We start from the raw sequence: 16,195 nt of genomic DNA on the forward strand, positions 1-16,195 counted from the left end.
CCCCTTCTCAGTCTATTTTTGCCCTTCCTTGGCACTCATGTATGTACCTACATTTATTTATTCCCTGTTACTTTCAAAGGAGCAAAAGAGGGGAAAAAACAGTACCTAAATAATAAAGAAAATGAGTGAATACAGTATCATTTCACACCTTTATTGCCACTTTCCCCAGCATCTGTCACCACAAATATTGCAATAACTTCAAAAATGGTCTCTATTTCTACCTTTACCCCTATTTTGTTTTCATCTCCCGTGTGCTGTTGATTCAGAAGAAACAGGAAAATGTGCTCCATAAAAACAAAGATGTAAATCGAGGAAAAGAAATTCAAGAAATCCCAAAAATGCACAATTCAATACCTTTACCCTCTTTTTTTTTTTTTTTTTTTTGTGGTACACAGGCTTCTCACTGTTGTGGCCTCTCCCGTTGTGGAGCATAGGCTCTGGACGCGCAGGCTCAGCGGCCATGGCTCACGGGCCCAGCCGCTCCATGGCATGTGGGATCCTCCCGGAGCAGGGCACGAACCCATGTCCCCTGCATCGGCAGGCGGACTCTCAACCACTGCGCCACCAGGGAAGCCCCATACCTTTACCCTCTTTAACAGTCCCTCTCCACCTTCCCCTCCCCAGGGTCTATTGTTAAGAGTAGGTGAAGTCAATGGTTTCCCCTCTCACTGAGAGTAAAATCCAAAGTACCTCCTATGGCCTATAAGTCCCTCCAAGAACCGGCCCCCTCTCACCTCTGACCTCATCTCCTTTTACTCTTTCCTGGGTTATTCACTTCCAGTCTCATCAGCCTTCTGTTCTTTGATCATCTAAGCATGCTTCTTCCTCCGGGCGTTTGTAGTAGTTCTAGCTACGCCCAAGCCACAGTCTTTGACTTTAAAGACATTGACTCCTATCTCACATTACTGCCAGCCACTCCTGATAATAAAGAGCTGGAGTAGATACTTCCTCTTTGAGCCTCATTAATTTCCGGTGAAACCCCTTAGAAAGCAGCCCCTTTGCGTGTCTTGACTCCCTTAAATTAGCTGTACCATAGGACTCATTTCTTCATTTTTTCAGGTCTTTACTCAGATGTCAGAAGCTATTTTGTTTGAAGAACCTAGAAACAGTGGCACATAATAAATGCTCAGTAAACATGTTTTAAGGGAATAGAAAAAAATGAATGAGCAGGTTGACTCAGAAAAATGTGGACTAAGTATAAAATTATATAAAGGCTTTTGGGTCTTATTTTTATGCTGCTTAAATTTTTTAAAATTATGCTTATACTTACTGGGATATTTCTTCATAATTCTGGGCCTCAGTTCAGTCAATATTTGTTCCACAAACATTTACTGAGTGTCTGCCATAAGCCAAAAACTGTGCTAAATTGTAGTGACAGATAGTGTAAACATTATATTCTGCCTTCAGGGAGATTGTAGATTATTTTATTTATACAAGTTCTTCTGGCCCAGATAGACTGGGATTGTGTGTTTTATTGTTTTTTTGTTTGTACTGCAGTTCATGTATTGCTTTTCCTGTGGCAGAGATATCATAAATACCATTGTCAGGCTAGTTGCCTTATTTTCTTTGAAACTATCTGCCATCCAAAGTAGTATTGACCTCGTTCTTCTCCTCCTTAAAAACAGCAGACGGCAGATGAAGCCAGTGCTGGGGAAGGGCCCCGAGGTGGGGGGGAGGGGGCCTGGAACGGGAGACCACGGTGGCTTCCGAGAAGGCCACAGAGCTCATGGAGGCAGAGCAGAAGACAAGGAGTGGCTCCCTGTCACCAAGCTGGGCCGCCTGGTCAAGGACAGGAAGATAGAGTCCCTGGAGGAGATCTGTCTCCTCTCTCTGCCCATCAAGGAGTCTGAGATCATCGACTTTTTCCTGGAGGGCATGCCTCAAGGATGAGGTTTGAAGATCATTCCTGACAAAAGCAGACCCGTGCTGGCCAGAAGACCAGGTTCAAGGCATTTGACGCCACTGGGGATTACAACGGACATGTCGGTTTGGATGTCAAGTGCTCTAAGGAGGTAGCCACTGCCCTCCGTGGGCTCATCATTTTGGCCAAGCTCCACATCGTCCCCACGCGGCCAGGCTACTGGGGGAACAAGATTGGCAAGCCCCATACCATCCCTGGCAAGGTGACTGGCCACTGTTGCTGTGTGCTGGTGAGCTTCATCCCTGCCCCCAGGCGCACTGACATCGTCTCAGCCCCTGTGCCCAAGAAGCTACTGATGATGGCCGGAATTGACGACCACTACACCTCTGCCAGGGGCTGCACCACCACCTGGGCAACTTTTTGATGTCATTTCCAAGACCTATAGTTATCTCACTCCTGTTCTCTGGAGAGAGATCGTGTTTACCAAGTCTCCATATCAGGAATTCACTGACCATCTTGTAAAGACCCACACCAGAATTTCCATGCAGAGGACACAGGCTCCAGCTATAGCCACCACATAGTTTTCTTTTTTTTTTTTTTGCGGTACGCGGGCCTCTCACTGTTGTGGCCTCTCCCGCTGCGGAGCACAGGCTCCGGACGCGCAGGCTCAGCGGCCATGGCTCACGGGCCCAGCCGCTCCGCGGCATGTGAGACCTTCCCGGACCAGGGCATGAACCCGTGTCCCCTGCATCGGCAGGCGGACTCTCAACCACTTTGCCACCAGGGAAGCCCCACCACATAGTTTTATATGAGAAGAATAAAGTGAATGAAGCCAGAAAAAAAAAAAAATTAACCTCTTCTGAAACATACCTTTTCACCCTACGTCAAGCAAAACTAATAGGCAAAGATCTACCAAGCAACTCAATCTTTTTTTATTGAGATGTAATTGATACACATCATGTATTAATTTCAGGTGTACGACATAATGATTCAATATTTGTATATATTGTGAGATGATTACCACAATTCGTTAACATCTGTCACTATGTATAGTTACAGAATTTTTTTTCTTGTAATAAGAACTTTTAGGCTTTACTCTTAGTAACTTTCAAATATGCAATACAGTATTATTAACGATAGTCAGCATGCTGTACATTACATCTTCATGACTTATTTATTTTATAACTGAAAATTTGTATCTTTTGACTCCCTTCACCCATTTTTCCCACTCCCACCCCCAACCTCTGGTTACCACCAATCTACTCTCTATCTGTGAGCTCGTTTTTTTGTGTGTTTTTAAGATTCCACATATAAGTGAGATCAGCCAGTATTTGTCTTTCTCTGTCTGACTTAGTTCACTTAGCATACTGCCCTCAAGGTCATCCATGTTGTCAAAAATGGCAAGATTTCATTCTTTTTTATGGCTGAATAATATTGTGTTCTATATATATATACCACATTTTCTTTATCTATTCATCCATCAATGGGCACTTAGGTTGTTTCCATATCCTGGCTATTGTAAATAACGCTGCAAGGAACATGGGCGTGTATATATCTTTTTGAGCCAGTGTTTTTGGTTTCTTCAGGTAAATACCCAGAAATGGAATTGCTGGGACCATATGGTAGTTCTATTTTTAATTTTTTAAGGAACCTCTATACTGTTTTCCATAAATTTACATTCCAACCATTAGTACACAATGGTTCCCTTTTCTCCACATCCTCACCAACACTTCCAGACAATTCAATTTTAAATGTAAAGTGTATTTGCCATATAAGTCCCATAAATGGTGAGTTTCTCTCAGTGCATTGAAATATTAGATATTAGATGTGAAACCACCAGTATTTTAGCTACTTTCATTAGTTCTCTTTATCTTACAGCCTATTAAACTACTCACAAATGAATCTTAATTCCAATTCCTTGCTTTTTAATTTCTGTAAATGTGTTAATAAATATTTTTATTTCTTTAATGTAGAATTTTCAGAAGTTTTAAATTCTGCCATTAATAGAAAATCCATTATATGTGTTTCTGTCAGTCAACAAGCATTGACTAAAAATGTATTCTGAAGAATGTAAAGGCTCTCTGGTTGTATATTTAGATGAACATTTATATCCTAGCTCCCTTAACCCTTCATTATCTTTTCAAGCCACTCTTACATTTTATCTATTATGCTTTCACTTACTTTTCCTTCTTCTCCTAAGAAGAGAATTTTTAATTCTTCAGGAGGTTCTTCTTCCCATGACTCTTTTGTTGTAAATCCTGTGTTTTTCTTTCCCTGCTCTCTCCAATAATTCATTTCCCCTATTTCTCCTATCTCTTCTATTTAGCCAATCTGAGCCCGAAATCAAGGTTCACTAGTCTATAAAAAGGAATGCAAATTCACGTTGATGTACTCCATTGACCTGAGCCAGAGAAAGAATACACCTGAAGTTTCAGTCCAAAGAGCAAGACAAATGACAGCTGTGGCAACAATAATCAAGGATCCACACACTCTCCACCCATTTGTGTGTAAGTCATTTCATGCACAAAGGATGTATGACTATCTTAATGACAGGGGACATTGAATGACTGTACCTGCACTCACGCTAGATTACATCAGATTGTTTCTATGCACGCATGCACTTAAAACAGAAGTTCTTAATGTGAGTATATTGCTCTCTAAGGAAGTTATTTTTCCTGACATTGTTTAACCAATGGATGCAACAGCCTTAACTTGGGTGAAATGGTGATCAGAAGACAACGAATTGACTTAATTTAAAACTAAGTGACTAGGGGCTTCCGTGGTGGCGCAGTGGTTGAGAGTCCGCCTGCCGATGCAGGGAACACGGGTTCGTGCGCCAGTCCGGGGAGATCCCACATGCCGCGGAGCTGCTGGACCCGTGAGCCATGGCCGCTGGGCCTGCGCGTCCGGAGCCTGTGCTCCGCAACGGGAGAGGCCACAGCAGTGAGAGGCCCGCGTACCGCAAAAAAAAAAAAAAGGTGAAGAATGGTTGTTTCATAGTGATGAAAGTTATGTCAGTTTTTTTCTTTAAACTTTTCAGTATTTTACAAATTTCTATACTAAAAGTGTATTATTTTTACAATGGAAAAAGTGGTATTTTGTGTAAAGCGTGGAGATGGGAGTAAAGAAGAGGTTCTAGGACCCCAGCTATTGTTATCCATCTTTCAGGGGACGATTGCTGTTTATTAAGGAGCAAACGGCCACATTTAGTGAAGGGCAAAATTAACTGGCTAAAACAAGTAACATGGAGAACTCCCAGTATTCCACATTTCTTCAAAAATGTCTATTTCTGAAAATTCCTTTAATGTTTTTAAAGAAAGAGAGAAAGGGGCAAGGGAGAAAGATAGAGGTAAAAACGGAGAGATAGTTCTTTAAGTGGTAAGAAAACATATTGTAGACTGAAATAACTAGCTTTGGTTTTGCCATCCACTCTGTGTAACATGGCTACATTTTATCTAATTGCTGCTTCACTATCAACATCAAAGTGTCATGGAGAAGGTCAAAGACCTAGAGGTACTTTTCCCAACTAACCACCATGTACCTTGACCTCAGGAAGGTAATAAGGAGGAAAGACCATTTAGGGACTTAATTGTCATTCCCCTGAAGAGTGGAGCTCCATGAGGGTAGGAGTCTTGTGTCTTTTTTTTTTTAATTGAAGTATAGTTGATTTACAGTGTGTTAATTTCTGCTGTACAGCAAAGTGACTCAGTTATACACATGTAGACATTCTTTTTTTATATATTCTTTTCCATTATGACTTATCACAGGATATTGAATATTTTTTTTATGCCATACAGCTAGTGCCTAGTACAAAGCACAATACAGATAGTAGGTACTCAATTTCTGTCTGTTGAATGGACTTAGAGAAATCCCCATTAACAGCATTATTTGACTTTGTTTTGTTTTGTTTTCGGTGTTTTTTTTAAAATTTTTGACCGCACTGCGCAGCATGCGGGATCCTAATTCCCCGACCAAGGATCGAACCCGTGCCCCCAGCAATGGAAGCACAGAGTCCCAACCACTGGACTGCCAGGGAAGTCCCTATTTGACATTTTAAAACATATCCAAACAAATAAAGATAGACGTAACTGGAACAACTATTCCTTTCTTGAGTCTTCTTTTCTTTACTTAAAATTTGTATTGAGCATTGTGTGGCCGGGGCTTTGCTAGATGCTGGTGATGGGAAGAGGAAGGAGCACAGAGTGCCTCAAGTTGTGTACGTGTGTTTCCGGAGGTGAAAATGGTTAGCATAATTTTAGTATACACGACAGATGCTTTGTTTTTGTTTTTTACAAACAAAACTGAACTTTGGCATTTAAAATGACCACTATCCTCTTCAAAGTAGGTACCTAAGGAGACTATGAACCAACTTCAATGATGCCTGCCAAGAAATAACATTGTTTGAACTTTGGGGGGGATTTGTCTTCAGATTCTACTCACATATGCTTTGAATGTCCTCAATAGTATCAAATATTGTCTTATGCTGATAAATTTAAGTTTTAGAAACAGGTCATTTGACACTGGACAATGTATTTATTCTTACTGCAACAGAAATTCCTCATTTTTAAAATTAGACAGTGAATGTAGAGCAGTTAGCTTAGTACCTGGATGTCTAAGTTCTGAATGTTTACTTCTGTTATTCTCATTATTAGTAGGCCAATAGGTGACTTCCTTGAGAGAAGTTTCAGCTAAAAATAAAATACAGCTATAAAGTAACGAGCCCAATTTTCTTGTATACTTAGCAAATTTGTTCTGAAGATTATTCCTAAAGGTAAATCCCTTCAATGTTCAGTGCTTATCTGGTTGAATCACTCCTAGTATATATCCATTTAATCATTCTCTTATTCTGTAGCCAAAGCTTTTGCCCTCAGGCATCAGTGCAGAGGAATTCCTAACACAATAATAATGTTGCCTTAAATGGTTTTTGAACTTGCAGAGTTCATAAAAAATGTCACTTCTTTTTTAGTTTTGTAATTACTTTATGATTCATTGACTTTGAACTTGCCTGATCTTAAATGAACTCTCTCCTGGGAACAAGGTCAAATCAGTTCAACAAGCTGATGTTCACTCACTTATTTTTTCAGAAAGGTTTTGTATTATTTCGAAAGACAAATCTACTTAAAATATACTTCCACATGGAAGGAGCATGGTGCTAATAGACTGACGGTAGTTGGTTAGATCTGATTTTGCAGCTATAACTTAAGTTAGGAAATGTTTCATTTTACATTTGAATGGAGAATTCATTCGTGCATCCATTCAACAATATTAATTGAGCACCTTCTGTATGTCATGTGGTATTAAATGTGCTTGGCATCCATCCAGGAACAACAACAAAATCCCTTCCCAGGTAAGACTTACATTTGGTGGAGGGGTAGACAGATCAACAAAAACATAGAAAATGAGTGATTTAGTATGTTAAAAGGTGGAAAATGCCTTGGAGGAAAACAGAGCCGAGGAAGGAGACTGTACCGGTCAGGGAAAGATTAGAATTTTAAATAGGATGACCTCATGTGACCGAGACAGGATGAAGCTGAGGAAGGTTTTCAGTGATGCAGTTAAGATCTTGGGAATCCTTGAATATTAATGCTTTTAAAATTATTTCTATAAAATAGTTTCTACTGTAGGGTAATTTTCACGCTCCAGTGTTTCTTTCTACATTCATGGATGTTTCGGCTTGTAAGAGAATTTAGAGGTCATCTTATGCAGGTCTTTTATGACAATGAGTCTCTGAAATGCTAAGGAACTGGACTGAAGTCCATATAATCAGAAAGAGGGCCATTAACAACATAGGTTTTCTGACACTGACTTTGCTGTTCTTTCTATCATACTGAAAGGGAATTTTAACGGTGAGGATTCAGACTGGCTAGTGTGGGGTACGTGTTAGTGGGACAGGTGCAATCAGACTCTAGCTGTTTTACTTCAGCTTTGTGTGAAGTTTCTCCCACTTTGATTTTATTTTTGTCCTTGACCAGTTATGTTACCGACCAGGGTTCTTGCCCTCCTTAATCAATAGAAATTGATAAGAGGCCCGTCAAGAAATTCAAGCAGGGACTTCCCTGGTGGTTCAGTGGTAAAGAATCCGCCTCTTACAAGGCAGGGGATGTGGGTTCGGTCCTTGGTCAGGGAACTAAGATCCCACATGCTGAGGGGCAACTAAGCCCACGCGCCACAACTACTGAGCTCAAGCGCGCATCAGCGAAAGAGCCCACATGCTACAAACTACAGAGCCCACGCGCCCTGGAGCCTGCGAGCCACAACTAGAGAGAGAAAAAAAGTGCGCGTCACAACCAGAGAGAAGCCTGCACACCAAAACGAAGAGCCCAAGTGCACACACACACACACACACAAAAAAGAAACAAAGAAATTCAGGAGGGGCTTTATTGGAGCTCACGCTGCAGCAGAGGGGAGCGAAAACAAGTAACAGCTTCCCTTGCTTGCTCGCTTGCTCCCCGAGGTGGGGGGAGTTGATTCCTTACATGGGGTGAGGGTAGGGATGGGTCCAGGGGTTGGGCCGGAGGGGTGGCTTAGGTAGTTTGCCCACCCCTTTCGTGGCACTGTGTGCAATACCCTGCTTTTGCTTCCGACCCTTCCGAAGCGGCAGCTGGGTTTTTGGTCTCTTTGTATCATGTTTTCTGTAATTTGCCCCAACTGCACATGCACACAGTTATTTTTAGTCCCTTATAGTTTCTTTGTATTTTGTTGCTCAAGAAGATGTTTGTCCAGGTGCAAACACTGCAGCAAAGTGTCCCAGGTCCCAGGTCCCAGGTCCCAGCCTGTCTCAGATAGACTTGCCTGTCTTAATCATCATTTTTCAGGACCCAGGAGAAGGGCTATAGGTTCTAGAGTACACTCTTTTTTAAATTTGTTTATTTATTTTGTTTGCATTGGGTCTTCAATGCTGTGTGTGGGCTTTCTCTAGTTGTGTCAAGCAAGGGCTTCTCATTGTGGTGGCTTCTCTTGTTGCAGAACACGGGCTCTAGGTGTGTGGGCTTCTGTACTTGTGGCTTGTGGGCTTCAGTAGTTGTGGCTCGTGGGCTCTAGAGTGCAGGCTCAGCAGTTGTGGCACACAGGCTTAGCTGCTCCGCGGCATGTGAGATCTTCCCAGACCAGGGATCGAACCCGTGTCCCCTGCATTGGCAGGCAGATTCTTAACCACTGAGCCATGAGGGAAGTCCCCACTCTATCTATGTGCCTTAGTACTGTCTGAAGTCCAATTATCTGGGATTCTAAAGCTGGCCGATTGAGAGTTTATTTTACTGTGCATACTTAAAAATGCATGAAAGAAATATTGCTCATTACAAGTTGTATGTTTGTTGTAATTCATAATTAAATTATCTATTAAAATACCTTAAATGATATTAGCGTTTCTAATATTATTAGAAAATGCGGACATAATGCTAACCACACTAGTGTAAAAGAAATTGTAAAACTTGTAATTTATTGCATAACATTTCCTTAAGACACTGATGAATTCTGATTCTTATCTTTTAGTTGGTTTCCCTTGTGTTAGTCCTTCCTAGTGAGGAATTCTGTAATTCTGCCAAACATTTGACTGTATTTTCTCTGTTGCTTGACATAGCATGCCATGACCTTGTAGCTATTGTATTGCTTTTAATTGCCATCATACTGCAGTGTTCTTTTCCAGGAACTGGAAGTTTAATTTGCAATTAATATTCTGCTATCACCTCTAGCTTTGTTCCTTTTATTTTATTGATTACTATGCATTACAGTCAAATAGTGCTCACCCAAGCCAAGCATATTATCCTATTACCATCTCATCACATGTCAAAGGCGAGCCTTCTTGCTATCCTAAGTCCAGTTTTTCTCACTCTCCATCATCTTTGTTACTCTTAAAGACAGTAAATTCTAAAGATCATGCTTTAGAGTTGCTACCTGGGTGGCTCAATTCATCTCACATTGAGCCCTGAACTGATCCTGTCCCCAGATTGGCTTTTCTTTCAGCTGGGCATATGAGTACCCAGCACCACCATTTACTTCGTATCAGAAACCTGGGGAGAGGGGAGGAGTCAGCGTTGTCTCACACACACACACACACACACACACACACACACACACGCACACACGCACACACACACACACACACACACGTCTCCCTTACTTTCTATGTCAGAATTGAATCCATTTTCTTCTCAACAGTGATAATAGCCTTGTCCAAACAATTATAACCACTGTACTCTCTTACTTGGGCTACTATGAAAGCTTCCTACCTAGTTTCTCCATACCCATTCTAGAGCATTTCTAATTCACTCTCCATACAACTGCCAAAGTATCTCATAACAGTGCACATATGGGACTTCCCTGGTGGCGCAGTAGTTAAGAGTCCACCTGCCAATGCAGGGGACACGGGTTCGATCCCTGGTCTGGGAAGATCCCACATGCTGTGGAGCAACTAAGCCCGTGCGACACAACTACTGAGCCTGCCCTCTAGGACCCATGAGCCACAAGTACTGAGCCCGTGTGCCACAACTACTGAAGCCCGCATGCCTAGAGCCTGTGCTCCGCAGCAAGAGAAGCCACCGCAATGAGAAACCTGTGCACCGCAGTGAAGAGTAGACCCCGCTAGCCGCAACTGGAGAAAGACCCCGCGCAGTTGCAATTTTTGCTCGTTACAAAATGTGTCTTTCCCATTGAGATATAAGCTCTATAAGGGCAGGCCGTCTCTGCTTTGTTCTTCTGTTTCCCAGCAAATGAAGCATAGTGAGCACTCAGTAAATATTTACTGAATGAAGGAATGACTAAATTAATATCATTGCTCGTCCCCTTGCTTTTTCTCTCATTATATTGGGCACTCCTCTTTTTGAATCATCATTCCACATTTGCAGAACAAGACTGCAAGATCTTAGCTGGAAAGCATCACTACGTTCATTTGACATTCTCAGAAAGATTCCTTTAAAGATAAGGAAACTAAGACTCAATGAAGTTAAAAGATTACCATCTTTCTGAGACTATGAAGAAAATAGCACATTAATATATTTTTTAAAATGCTTAGGGCGTGTCTGAAATTCTTTGTTCTATGTAGATTTGATTCTCAGTTTTGTGTACATGTTGCAAATAAAAACCAGGACATTTTTATTTTATTTATTTATAAATAAAATAATTATTCACGAAAGAATAATTTTTGATTTATGACTCTTTGTATATAAAAATGTTACGAAGGGGGAATTTCCTGGCAGTTCAGTGGATACAACTTTTGCTGCCATGGCCTGGGTTCAATCCCTGGTGGGAGAACTAAGATCCTGCAAGCCATGTGGCGTGGCCAAAAAAAAAAAGTAACGAAAGTATAAATTAATCATGTTTAGTTACGCATAGAGCAAATCACCTTTACCGAAGAGAAAGGTTTGGAAGTTTTTGGAGAGTGTTATATGATCAAGATTCTTGACTATATTAGAAGGAATTCCTGCTCTCTGTCACCACATGCTATGCCCTGGTAATCTGGTGCCACAACAAATACATTATTCACAAATTTTTTAATAGCAGTGCTGCAGATGGTTCCCTCAGATTTAAGAATCCCGTAACAACAAAACTTAACAAATATTTATTGAGCAGTTGTATTGAACACACTAGGTATAAAGAGAAATGAGTTAACCCTTGCCCTCAAAAGAGCTCCTAATGTATTGGAGGAAAGCAGGTAAAAATAATGACTAATATTGACTAAGCTCTAAATCAGATGTTTTCACACTTAATCCTGACACAAGTAGGGCTATAGTTATATTTATTTTAAAGAAAAGGAAAATAAGACTCGGTGAAGTTACAAAGCTATAAAATAGCACCCAGTGGCTGGCAGGACAGAAATTTGAATCCAGGATCCCATATGGAAATTTGAACTTTAGAATCCACATTTTTAACCACTTTTCTATGATTCCTCAGGTTCAGAATGACATTAAGTGTTTAAAAAGCAGAACTGAGATTTTTCTCAGGCATCTATTGTGCTACTTAAGGACATCCTTTTTCTTTTCTTTTTTTTGAGAACCTATATATCCACATTTGATTTTTTTTCCCTAAATAAATCACATAGGTTAATGCTAAATGAAGCTATATTAGAGTTTGAGAGGATGAATATTTGAGGGGCATGTTTCGTTGTTGGAAAGGTACTTAAAATAATCTCCATCGATGTGCCAAGGAAAGCAATTCAAGTTCATGAAAACTTCAAACCAACCTGCACCAGCGATTGTTATATATTGTCAACAGTTTCTTAAAAGTAAAATCAGGCCTGTTAAAACTAGGCAGCTGGAGTGTGTTTGAATGATTTGGTAGGCAGATTTCAGAGCTAGTTTCTGAATGACATGGCTCTCAGCATAGCCTTGGGACATGGGAAGATTGGCAATTAAATCCAGAAGGGTGTTGTCATAGCCTCTATGGGTGGAGTGTGTGTGAGAAGAGTTTTTAATAATTGCTATTAGCTTGAGAGTGATGGCAGGAAACCTTAGTTTATGTGCCTGGATTGTACAATTCCATGTGTTCCCTGATGTTTATTTTTCTCTTCCATATGGTTTATTACAGGATATTGAATATAGTTCCCTGTGCTATACAGTAGGGCCTTGTTGTTTATCTACTTCATGTATACTAGTTTGTATCTGTTAATCCCATACTCCTAACTTCTCCCTCCCGCCCCCGCCCCCCATCCCTTTCCCCTTTGGTAACTGTAAGTCTGTTTTCTATGTCTGTGGGTCTATTTCTGTTTCGTAAATAAGTTCATTTGTATCATATTTTAGATACCACATAGAAGTGATATCATATGATATTTGCCTTTCTCGCTTGATGTTTTCTTGAATGTAGACTCCGAGAGTATCTTGTGTACTGATTCTAGGATCGTGAAGAAACACCAGTATCCTACATGATGAAATTCAAGAATTTAGAAAGGATGGATAAGAAACAAAATCCTGGAGACTTAATTCCCAGTGGATGTCGGTTTACTCAGGGTATTCTTCCTAGAGTCCTTCATCCATAATGCTGGGCTCATGGCAGGATTCATAAGCAAGTATAAAGGAGCTCGCTCTTACACTATGTGGCAGTGAGAAATTTCTACTCCAGGAATCTCAATATTATAATAAAACTTCATGAAAATTTGCCTGATCTGTTCTGATGAGGCAGTACAAACCAGGATATAAATTAAATTAGACTTTAAAAAAGAAAAATACCTCTCCTTTCTAAATAAGTCTTGTACATCAAAAGGATTTCAGGATTTATGTGGTTATTTCCTTTAAAGGAAGCAAAGGAAGTGTCTAGGGAAATGGGGATAATTGGAAGAATGAGGAAAGACATGGATGCATGTATATTAAGACCTTTTCTTTTTTTTTTCTTCAACATTCAAATGTTCCTTAAGCCCATAATTTTCACTAATGAGTTGATGGAAGACAATGTTTTTACATAATACAGTGAAGAATATCACTGTCCCAAGCATGGTGTATAGTAAAAAGGAAAATTTCAGCCAAAAGTATAGACCTTTTCTCAAGGTATATATATATAGATAGATAGATAGATAGATAGATAGATAGATAGATATAGATATAGATATAGATTCTCCTGGAAATTGGTCTTAGAAAAATAATCCTAAGTACAAAAAGGTTTATGACAAAACTTGATTATCATAATGTTATTTGAAGTACAAATAATACACTGGCAAATAATTATTCAACAATAGGGGAACAAAAGTAAATTATGATTTGTGACCACTTTCATATATAAGAGGACTGTGGAATAACATAGCAAGAGTTTACCATATAAATAAGGGAAAACACAGGATACAAGGTTGTTTTTACCATGTGATTACAATTGTATAATACTGCTTGCACATAATGAAAGCCCTGAATATTTGGGTAAAGAAAACGTGAGTTATTATTTCCAAAATTTAAAAATATGCATGTTCTATTTTTCTGTAAGTACAGTAGCATGATGTATCTCTATAATAAGTATGACACTTTTTTCAGACTTTACTGAAAGTAAAACTTGCGCTTTTAGTTTTTGACTTCTACAAAGTTTTATCAGAATACAAGGGATTATCATTTAGAATAAAGAATTTGTATATTTTTAAAAGTCTCTATAATGTCATGTTTTCCATTTAAATATTTGCTTGTATGTTATGTGCAAGGCATTGTGCTATGCACAATGGAATAAAAGAATAAACATTTGATCTTGGCTTTAAGAAGCTCACAAGTAGTGAATAAATAAAATCTTGCCATACAATAACATTTATGTTTTATAGTTAAATTTAGTACAGGGTATACTATGGACAGCCCAGATAACAAATTTTTTTTCTGAGTTATTGAAACATAGACTAAATTTTGCACAGTATAATGGGTGATTTGTCTACTTGTAGATATCAGGTCGAGACTTATAGGGATACGTGGAAGTTATGACATTTATGTTTGGTGGAAACTCACATATCCTATGTCTATGTGCACAGTGGAGAATTACCTGCCACCAGAGGCATAGGGGCACCTTGGCCGAGGACACTCCTCCCATGAATGGGTCTCCACTCGGCACTGCCAACGCTTACTTACAAAAACAACAGGATTTTATGGCTGATCAGTCCCGACTCTTCTAGTTGATCCCATTTTTTCCCTTAGATTTATTACTACTTTTACAAATATTGACTCTGTGTCTTGCTTTCCTAGCCATATGTTTTAAGGCATTTGGGTATATTTGTATTTTGATCCATTATATATAGGTTTTGAAATTTAACTATCAGAGGGTAATCTGATTTCCAGGTTCAGTGAGAAAACTTCATCACAGCTCTTGAGAACAGACAGCAAATACTTCAAATGCAACTATTCCCAGTGAATTTTCTCTATATTTTTCTTCTCTTTCTTTTCATCTTTTACCATTTATTTCTCAGAGGTAGCTGAATTATATTAAAATGACTTTATTTTAAAAATTCTTCCTTCAGATATTGAAACCTGAATTTCTTTAATCAAAAATTGGATCTAAGAAAAGGAAGATTCCTTTTTGTTTCTTAACCTATAAAAACTTCTGTTAAATTATCCTTTGGGTTCCTCATAATATTTAATATCTTCTATTTGCTTGCTCCCCATTTTAACCAAACTATTCTAAATGGTTTAATAACCTTTTTCTTTATGAAGTTAGTTCTCTACTTAAACCAAAAAAAAATTATATTATGATGAAAGGAAAAATCCTGCCTGATATTTATGTACTATAGCTTATGGCACGGCCCAGTTTATAGCATTTCAAAGTTCATGCATGACCTTGCATTACAAAGCATTAGATCAAATAAAAATACTCTTCAAGGTGAATGTTCATTGTGTAAGAAGAGTGTTGCAATCTAAAATAAAGCAAACTAAAATGTGCTAAAATTCACCAAGTTTAAATATAATAATTACTATTGGCTTTGCCTTTTATGTTTATAACTTGTTCGTTTCCTCCTGCTACACTGTAAATTCATTAAGGAAGGAGCTCTATCTATCCTGTCCGCTTCCATAATCCCCAAAAATCTGTGCCCAGAGTAGGGGCTTAATCTGTATGGGTTGAATTAATGAATAAATAAAGTTGGGCTGTGTCGTCCACTGAGAGTTAATGAGAGGCCTAGGAATGAAGAAGGCAAAAATGAGGAATTACTCTTAAGAAATTCCACCTGCTCTTTGCCTCTGATCTCAATTCCCTCCCACTCAAATTCCAGAGTGATCTTTCTAAAGTTGCCAGAAAAACAGATCTGACTGTGACACTTTCCTGACTAAAACCTTTCAGTGACTCTCAACTGCCTAAATAATATAGTTCAAATTCTTTTGCACACAAGGGCTTCCAAATTCTGGCTTGTGTTAACCTTTTTCAGCCTTGTCTCTTGACACCTCTGCTCCAGTCTTACTTAACCAACTGCAGTTCTGATACCCACATCCTTACTCACCACAGATTTTGTTTAGGCTGTACTCTCTGCTTATAATGTTCTTCCCTCCGAAGCCCACTCACTGAACACCTACTCAGCAAGTCCTTTCCTATCTCCAGCGCTCAAGTAAAATTACTTGTTCCCCCTTCGATGTTCTAATATGTATTGTACCAGGTTTCATTATGAGAGTGCCTATCAATGTGGTTTTTTAAATTAATTTTTATTGTAGTATAGTTGATTTACAATGTTATGTTAGTTTCTGCTGCACAGCAAAGTGAATCAGTTATACATATACAAATATCCACTCTTTTTTAGATTCTCTTCCCATGTAGGTCATTACAGAGTACTGACTAGAGTTCCCTGTGCTATACAGTAGGTTCTTTTTTTTTTTTTTTTTTTCCGTACGCGGGCCTCTCACTGTTGTGGCCTCTCCCGCTGCGGAGCACAGGCTCCGGACGCGCAGGCTCAGCGGCCAT

The 16,195-nt window shown here is 39.4% G+C and overlaps 1 pseudogene; it reads left to right on the forward strand.

The window, feature by feature from the left end:
- The first annotated feature begins 1,635 nt into the window (after nt 1-1,635).
- LOC132430501 (small ribosomal subunit protein uS5 pseudogene) lies at nt 1,636-2,442 on the forward strand (annotated as a pseudogene).
- The last annotated feature ends 13,753 nt before the right edge of the window (nt 2,443-16,195 follow it).

The sequence above is a fragment of the Delphinus delphis genome, chromosome 9, assembly GCF_949987515.2.
Source record: "Delphinus delphis chromosome 9, mDelDel1.2, whole genome shotgun sequence".
NCBI lineage: Eukaryota > Metazoa > Chordata > Mammalia > Artiodactyla > Delphinidae > Delphinus > Delphinus delphis.